At 26.5% G+C, this 10,005-nt stretch overlaps 1 long non-coding RNA gene across 1 annotated transcript; it reads left to right on the top strand.

The window, feature by feature from the left end:
• The first annotated feature begins 412 nt into the window (after window positions 1-412).
• Window positions 413-1,603, top strand: LOC136076816 (uncharacterized). The gene is made up of 2 exons (XR_010636614.1): window positions 413-968; window positions 1,255-1,603. It is a non-coding gene; the product is annotated as an uncharacterized LOC136076816 (long non-coding RNA).
• The last annotated feature ends 8,402 nt before the right edge of the window (window positions 1,604-10,005 follow it).

Raw genomic sequence — 10,005 nt, 5'->3', positions numbered from 1 at the left:
AAACAAAAACTTTTTATATTTATTTTACTGGATGTATTTTTTATTTTAACTAAGAAAGATATTTTATGAATTATATATAATTGTAAACAACCCGCCATATAATTATTAATAAACTGATGTATAATAATTAATAAACTACTATATAATTACTAATAAACTGATATATAAATATTAATAAAGTGAAATATAATTATTAATAAGCCGCTATATAATTATTAATAACTCTGCAATAAATTATATAAAAATAAACGATATTGTATGCAAGTGCAGATTTGCATTTACGACAGTTCTTGTATTATCCTTAATAACTTGAAAAGCTCTAATTAAGAAATAAATATGAAAATATTTGCCATAATTTGTTTATATCGTTACGCTTTTGATTTTATTGTATCATATTACATCTTTGATTTCATTGGATCCGGTTACATGTTACGCGTATTAAATATTTTATCTATCAAATTTTTTTAATTTGTGTGTAACGAAAACTCAAGTAAAAAATTCATTTTATTTTCAAAATGTTTTCCATTTCGGTTTATGTGTTCTACATTTTTTTATTGGTTTTTATTCTTCTTGTTTTAATTCAAATATTTAAAATTATGAAATTTACTCCGATTGATTTGTGTGGATGCTGCCGACTAGAATCTCAATCTGAAAATAATGGTTGCTGCATACAGCGTAATCAAAACCCTCCGTGTTCTAACTGTCAGTATTTAGGATTTAATCCACATTTAGAAGTGCGCAGTCGATGGTTTGTTTTTCAAAAGAGATTACGTTTTCGGAATTCTGAATGTACGATTTGTTTAGAGGATTTTTATCTCAATGAAAACGTTGTTTTACTTTCATGTGGACACAGTTATCATAAGGGATGTATAGAAAACTGGTTATTAGTGAAAAACATTTGTCCTCTATGCAAATTTACTGTTGGAAAAGTTTCTAACGCCAATGAAAGAACAAGTTTACTTTATAATGTATGATTATTTATTGTGATTTCTTATTCAGATAACCTAACCTAAAAATTATATAAAATATGTTAAAATTTTACTTTTCATGTTTGTTTTTTTTTAAATAAATTTTTATTGGAGGCATAATTATTGTACATATATATATATCTACTTTTTACAATATTTTTTATAAGACAAAGTTTTTAAAAAATCAATTTTTTAAAATCATTTCACCAATGCAAAATAAGGATAAATGTAATGACATCTTTAGTTAAAGCTAAATATTTAACATCTGTTTATATAACTTCTTTAGGCGATTAGAAAACAGTATAAACGCAATTATATGTGATCAATGGAATTACAAAATTTTTGTAATTCGGTAAATGCCTTTAGAAGAAATATATTTGAATCAATTCAACTGCACCCAACAATCACATCAACAACAAAAAAAAAAAAAAAAAAAAGATGGAACTTAGAGTTTTTAATTTAATTTTATTAAGTACTTTATTGAACGGTTTTTACGTTTGTAGGGTAGATTAGGGTATTATGAGCACCTTGGTAATATGAGCATATTTAAAGATTTCTTAAATTTAAGCAGTGAAGTTAGAGTTGCTTGTATTTTTCGAATCAATTTTATGTGGTGATAACAGAAATCAGTTTAATTATTGAAAGTTTATATGCAGTAATTAGCGGCTATCGTCTAATTAAAACGCTATAAAATTTTTTGCGTTGTTAAAGTAATATCATCACGCTTAAATAAACCTGTGGCGCGAAATTTTGGTGCTAAAATAATCAAATTTATTTTTTCATAAAAAAAAACTAAAAATCCAACAAAGAAAAGCTAAAAATCCAATCCATTTTTGTTTGAAAAACAATGCATAGAAACATTTAGTTTTGACTTTATCTAAAGATGCCATTTTTGTGTAATATAAAAATGCTCAAAGTACCCAGTGCTTTTTACATTATTTTGGTTAATAATGCGAGGTCGCCAATTACTATAAGCCAACGTTGGAACTACGTTTTATTTTAAATTGTCGCAGTGTATTTTACGTTAATTTAACTGTATTTGTTATTTGTTAACCCGTTTAAATAGAATTAAAGTGGCCCTTCACAGTTAAGGCTAACTTTCAATTTAAAAGGGTTATTGATTTAATTTTTTCACCAAAAATCTGGTCTTATAAACTATTTACAAAAATCTTCTTATAAAAAAAAGCCTTGTTACCTTGTTTATTTATAACAAGGAATAAAAAGGCTAGTAATTTTTGCGACAAGCTAGCAATCCGTATACTCATTAAATGCTGAAAACTGGTGCGTAAAGAATTGTTTAATATTCACAGTATTTAAAAAGTAAAGTATTTATAATTAAAATATTTAGAATATTAAATACTTTTTAAGTATGTGAAAAATTAAAAAAAAATATTTACCAGGATGCATAAACAAGTCTAAAGTTAACGTGTTTCAAAGATTTTTATTCGAGGCAAAATTTTATTCTCAGAAAACAACAAATATATGAAATAAAAAATTAAAACCATTTTGGAAGTTTACCATTACCCAAAAATTTCAATAACAATTTTGAAAATCTTAAAGTTTGTTAAATAAAGTAACGACGTTTTTTTTATTTGTATTCTCCTATGTATCTGATTCTGCGGATTCACTTTCTTTGTCAGAAGAAAAATCATAAACATCACCAACAGTATTTGATACATTATTTTCAACGACAATAGCTTTTTCTTTGTTATGTTGTTCATCGCTTATGTATATGAAAGATTTGTTAGGATCGTTAAGGTGCTAATTTGTCCTCTTTTTCTTCCGGCTATACATCCTCTTTGCCATAATTTAAATATAATTTCAAACGGATATGGAATTTAAACAAATATCCAAACTAAATCAACATTCGAATACACATTACATTAAACAATTGACTGCTCGGTCTAGTCCTTTGATGCATATTCTTGCATTTTTTTACATGCATTAGACAATAAACGTTTAATAAATTGGAATGACATTTATAGAATAAAAATTGTTAAAGATTTTCATAGATTTCTATTGTTAGATGAAAAACTCTTCTAAATCTAAAATATTTAAGTTTAAGATTAAAATAATAAACAAAGGTTAAATTAGTATCATCAGAAAAGAGAAAAGCATTTAATAAATAGAAGCTTAGAGTTGGAATTATAAATAATAAGTTGTAAAAAAATAATTCGTTGAAAAATAGTTAAAGAGAGAATTTTCAAATTTTGAGATTGATTTAATAGATTCTTGTTTGGGAAGGAAGATTGTTTCATGTTTTTATACTTTTGTATTGTATGGATTTATAGCTGTAGAGTACAGTTCGATATTTAGGTACATAAAACATAAAGTTCATAAAATTATATTATTATATCATAAATTAGGCTGATCATAAAACTATAAATATACTTTTCCCTATAATTAAGTTTCACGATTAATATAATGACGAGTTTTAAATTTCGTTCAATCTGTCTAACTTCAAAGCAAATCGGCGCAAAAGACTCCAAGATAATTAATTGAGTTAAGAAACATTTAAATATAACAGTTTCAGTTTCTTTAAGAGTTTTAGGAAAATTTATTCGCGAAGCCATTAAAAAAAGTTGGCTAGTTTTAGTTAGCTAGTTCTGAGTTACCGCCATTAATCGATACAAATCTTATTTTATTAAAAAGATAAGAGAAAAAAATAGTGAAGATAAAAGCCTCTATTGCCGTAGTGTTGCAGTTTGTCTTGACTATGTGCTCAAACAATCCACACGCTAACTGTTTTTTGTCAAGGACTTGTCTAATTTTCATTGTTATTTTTTTTAATGAATGAGGTGTTGAGTGTTTGTTGCGAAAGCCATATTGTTTTGTAAAGGCATTTATATTTCCCTAAAATATTTCATGGAATCTGTGGAATACGCGTTTTTTAAACAGTTTACTTAAGTTGGAAAAGAAAACTGGTTTGTAATTAGATTAGTCCAGAATAAAAGGCATTTTGCGTATTGGATTTACTTTAACTATCTTGAAAGCTTCTGGAAAAATGGCAAAATGGCAAAAATGTTTGTCATTGCAGATAGAGCTTTGGCGATTTTGTGAGTTTTTAGCTTTGGAAACAATTTCAGTAGACTATTGGTCTATTCTTCAGTAGACTATTGGTCTATTCTTCAGTAGACTATTGGTCTATTCTTCAGTAGACTATTGGTCTATTCTTCAGTAGACTATTGGTCTATTCTTCAGTAGACTATTGGTCTATTCTTCAGTAGACTATTGGTCTATTCTTCAGTAGACTATTGGTCTATTCTTCAGTAGATTGGGACCAAGACTTTTATTATTTTCAGGTATACCTTTTATTGTTTATTGGAGATTGGATTTCTCATTTTAACATCATTGAAAAAAGAATAAGTTGTAGGTATTTTAAGAAAACTGCCAAAAATACATTTTGAAGGATCAGTTTTTAGTAAGCAATTTGTCTTGAATAATAGAAAAATAGTTTTAAAATATATTGTAACACTGGAATGATTTGAAATGGTGTTGATTTTGTGACTAAAAAGCTTAGTATTATTAAAAGATTTGATGTTAATGATTTCTTTAACTACTTTTCAAATATTCTTTACATTATGGTTGATCTTAAAAAAAGATGTGTAGTGCAATTTTTTTTAGAATGCTTAAATTTTGTCTTAAATTTGGTAAACGATAGCTTTTTGGTATTGACATTTTTTGACCTAGTAAACTCTTTATATAAACTGTTTTTAGCAGTAATAAATTAAAGAATACCAGATATTACCTAGGGTTTATATTGATGTTTGATTTGTTTGTCTGTTAGATATTTGTAGAGTGCATATTGATATAAACAATAATTTGATCAAATGTTTAAAAAAAAAAAAATTATTGACTCTTTTAATTATACTACCAAGAAATATCTTGAATGAAAGAATCGTAATTAAGTTTTTTTAAGCATCTTCTATATAATTTAATTTTTTTTATGGGCGGTTTAGGAGCATAGGCCAATTGTGCCATGTTGTGAGAGACTGCAGACGGGAATGAGATCATTAAAATATTATCTAATGTAATTACTAATTATAGAATCTTCAATTACTTTTTATTTCATTGCTATAGGTTTTTTCTTGTTCTAAACTTTAATGATTGTTCAATGCACCTGTCAAAAATAAATTTTAGTTAAATGTTGAATAATAAAATTATGAGTAATACTGTTATGCAATATATACATAGACTCCAAAAAGCTACAGACTTACACTGTATTTTATTTACGAACGAGCTATATTGCAGTAGAAGTTGCACAAACCAGTCGGTGAACCAGCAAAAATCGGCAGACCTTGTGTAGGTATGAGCATATTTAAATTTAATGTAATAAAAGCACTCCATGTTAGTAAAATTGCTAGCCAAAAAAAAAAAAGTACGATTGACAAAGCAAAATGAGGAGAGATTTAACAATAGACCCAGATACTTTAAATAATAAAAGTTTCATAAGTTTGGCGTAAAGCAGCTATGGATTAGATGGACAGACACGTGTTTAAATTATTACGTACACTCTAACTTTTGCATTTGATGCTTTTACATTTTAATTATATTGAAATGAAACATATGTGGTTTAATTAAATACACATTTTCAGTTAGTGATCTTGTTCTCAAAATCAATTGTACCAATTAAGTGGTAATATTCCTATTTGAGTAGAGTACTATATTCTTATTTGGAACTTAGAATGCGTAACAAATTATTGACATGTTTTGATTGAAAGCATATCGTAAACCATTTTCAACCTTTATAACACTATTATAAGATATTAAAAATCCAAGATCCACCAAACAGTTCAAACGCTTCTAATTACGGGGTCTTTTAAAGAACATGCAATCCGAACTCACCTGCAAAAACTAAAAAAATTTTCTGTTTTTGAACCACATAAAATTTCTTTTTTACTTTTGCTGCCTTTCTAATAGTTTCCAATAGTTTGCGAAATATTGTCAACTCAGTAATCAATGTTTTTTTTTTAGCATAACTTGAGTTTAATTTTTTGTATCAAGTATAAACTTATCTAAGCGTAGAAAATAGTAATTTTGGAGTATCATAGTCAGTTAAATTTTGTCAAAGTTCCTTTCTTTTTTAATGCATAATTACTTTTTATTCGATTTTTGATCATTTTTTTCAAGTTTCTACGGCTTTTAAGGACCAATACCGTAAGCGCTAGACCAATACCGTTAGTTGGAATATGTCACGGGAAGCAATACAAAGATTTTAAGAAATTTTATCCTGAAAATCTTTTTAAAGCTTCCCTTAATTATAACTATATAACTTTTCGTTTTTAGCCTGAAACATGTAAAAATTAGAATTTTATAGGAAAGTGAAAAAAGATTTGTATTTTATACCTATAGCAAATATTTGTTACAAACAATGTTTTTTTATTAAAATACCAAACTGTCTCGTAGTTCATGTTATTTCACCCTATTAAAGAGGGCGATAAAAGCTGTTGTTATTTGCATTGTGCTAAATCAGCGAATAATTGCCTGATATAACATATTTTCCGTGAATTTCGACCATTTTTAAAACTTTGTTTTGAATAGCTTTGCCTTAAATATAAAAAGTATGATTTCACTAACTTTGTAATAAAAAATGGAGTTAAGATATATTCTTTGTTATATTATATCTTATTATATATTATATTCTATATTTATTATATCTTTAAACTCTTATAACTTTTGAGAGCTGCTTTTTAGAAAATACCTTATTCTTCAAAAATCTAGTTTTAATATAAATTTCTAATTTGGAGAATCAATATGAAAAATATTTCCCATTGATTATTTGATACCTTGAAAAAGAAAACTTTTTTTTTTTAAAGTTGTTTTTTAAATTTATTTTCACTATCGTATAAGAGATGCCATTGCTAGAATAGCTTGAATTTATATGACTAATGTATATGACTAATATAAACCACTTCTACTGGTATAAACTACCAATGCGGTAGTGGTATAGTGATTAGTGTGTCCCAGTTATACAAATTTTTTACAGAATCAAAATGTTTAAAGCATATCCTGTTTATATACATTAATTAAATTATAAATGCTATAATTTATGTCTTTAAACTTTTTAGAAGTGTTGGGTGTAGATTTCCAATTTTCTTGAAAATGACTAACTTTTGAATAATAAAAAAAAATCTGAAAAAAAAAAGTTTTCAAAATTTTTTTCTTTTTGTTACATTGAAAAAAAGCTTATTATCTAAAATATTTTTACTAAAAAGTTATATTGTTTAAACCGCTCTTTTTTATTTTTTTGTCCAATCTTTTTCCATTTTCCTTGCGAACAAACTCATGCAAATTAGTGTTTTTTTGCAAACAAACTCATGCAAATGAGTGTTATATAGTATGAGTTGTCTATAACTTGTCTTCTCATGTTTCAGGTTTCTTTATTTCAGAGTAAGAATTATTCTCAGGGTAAGAATACTTGATAAGTTCCTGTATCATTAAGGATTTCTCATCATTAAATATGTCTGGACCTGCGAGTGCTGCAACAACAACATTTTCATCCAAGTACCAAGTCTGCTTTAAAGAAAATGTTTTAGACTTTTTCCAAATACTTCATCTTCTTTCTTTATGTTTTTAGCTATTTTAATAGCTTAGAGATCATTAGTTGGCGTCTGTGTTATAATGGATGACTTTAGAAACCAAGGAATGTAAAATATTACATAAACTATGTAAATGGCTACGGAAGACGCAAATCATTTGACATCTCTCTCTCCTCCATTGTCATCAACTTCAGTTTTTTGTTAGTTTGTTGAACAATTAATAATTATATACCATTTGCCATAAACCTATCTATGACAATTAGGAAGTTGATAAAGAAAAAGGTACTTCAATACCAAAGATTCTAGTTTACAAATTCTTATGTGGTCTGTTCTAACCTTGCAAAAAAAGTTCCCGTTAATGTCTAGGTATACTTTAGTTTTCTATGCAATCTGATGTAAGTTTTTAAAATGTTGTAATTAAATCTTTCTAATGAGTTAATATTTTCACTTTAAAAATTTTGGACCAATAATTTTTAAAATTTGCAAACAGTTGTTTTTTGGTGCCTTCCTGTAATGCATAAGCAAAGTCGTAGATATATCTCTCATATATGTGTCGATAACATAAAAGCCACATTATGCGCTATCTAACAACATAACTACTATTAAGTTTAATTCCTCCATTTATTGTAATATTGCGATATTGTTGGATACAATTGTGTCTGCACAAATAGCAAAAATATTATTTTCAATAATAAAAATTTCCAATACATTTATATTTGCTTTGCCTGATCTTGTCTGCCTGATTACCTTTAGATGAACTTGTTTTGAAGACTCCTAACAGAATATAATTACTATTATCATCCTCAGGAACTGTTACGCATATTAAAATCTTTTCGATTATAAAAGTAATATTGTTTTTAATATTAAAGTAGAGGACAAGTTTTTAACACAATTTCTTAATTACTTCCTCTTTGGATCCTCTGAAGTCTTTTTCTTTGGGCTCCTGATTTTGAAAAACAATGTTTTATAATTTATGCCCTGCATTTGTCAGAATTCAATAAAGAACGTATCACACCAAGATAAAATCTTTAAGCTACTTCTCTTGTAACTTTAATAAACAATCTCTTAGTATTGACAGTTGTTGCTCATCAGACCTTTTTTTTTCCGAGTTAATGGTACATGCATTTTTTGATTCTCTTCAATGGACGCATTGAAAAATTATTCATTAGATGAAATTTATTGAAAAGATACAAATTCCGTTTCAAAATTAAAAACAGGATGATTTTCAAACACATTTTCAACCTCTGTGAACTTTTAAAGTTTTTGTCATTAGATGAAATTCTCTTTTGTTAAGTATGTCACTATCGTCAGTTATAGACATTTTTTTAGTTGACATCTGATCTATATAGAATTCAATAGCCAATTTAATGGAATCAGGAGTCCTATTGCAATCAGCTTTGATTTTTGTTAAAATATTCTTGGAATATTTTAGCAAAAAAATGTCAAAAAGGTCGATTGAAGATTTAATAAAATCTGTTTTAAGAAAAAATTTATTGAAAAAAAATTCAACCTAAAATAAATAAAAAAACATTTTAAACATTTAAAAAATAGATCTATAAAAATAAAAAAATTTATTTCAAAATTTCTTAGATAAATTCTTACTTTTTAAGATTTTTTTCCAATTTTTTTGAGCTTTTAATTTTAACTTTAATGGTCCAACTTTTCATTAAGAAATCTTTTTGAAAATCTGCTCTGTGCAAAATAACACAACCATGACAAGGCGCTTTTTTATACCAATTTCATTTTTGGTGCCAGGGAGTTTATATATTAGTTGATATTCTCCTTTCTGCAGAAAGGAGGGTGTCAACTAATACTACAACTGCTTTGAGGATATTATATGACAATATCTTATTAAAATATTGTCGTTTGTTGGCAACAGAAGTTAGGGAAGCTCTAAAATGGGCCTGTTTTAAAGAATCGGTCTCCATGCGTTTTTGTATTATTGTATAAGTTTTTATTTTCGTTTATTTTGAAATTTAATGGTTGAAAAATTTTTAGGTTTTACAATTTATACAAATTTATTATGGAGTTCAAAACAGCACGAAAGGTGATGATGTTATATATTTTGTGTGATTGCAATAAAAACCCATACATTGCTTATTTATAAATTCAAAATATGCACATGACAGAGTGTAGGAAAAGTAAAATTTTTGTAAAAACCCATAAAAAATGCATAATAATCAATATATATATATATATATATATATATATATATATATATATATATATATATATATATATATATATATATATATATATATACACTATATGTGACGTCAAACTCACGTGGGCCCGAAGACTTAGTGAGCCAATAACTTTTGGCATGGATCTGCCTGAATTTGTTAAGAAAAGCGAGCTTTTTTAGATAGAAAATTAATGTATATTAATAAGTATTATTAATGTAAACTTTTGTCTGATTGGTTAGCAGAAAACTGATTGTGAATGGACAAGAGACATAACTCAGTTTTTAAAAAAGTAGACTTAATACCTTTTGCTTT

The sequence above is a fragment of the Hydra vulgaris genome, chromosome 02 (assembly GCF_038396675.1).
Source record: "Hydra vulgaris chromosome 02, alternate assembly HydraT2T_AEP".
Classification (NCBI taxonomy): domain Eukaryota; kingdom Metazoa; phylum Cnidaria; class Hydrozoa; order Anthoathecata; family Hydridae; genus Hydra; species Hydra vulgaris.
The sequence above is the reverse complement of the archived record's forward strand: the minus strand, read 5'-3'. Positions and strand labels throughout refer to the sequence as shown.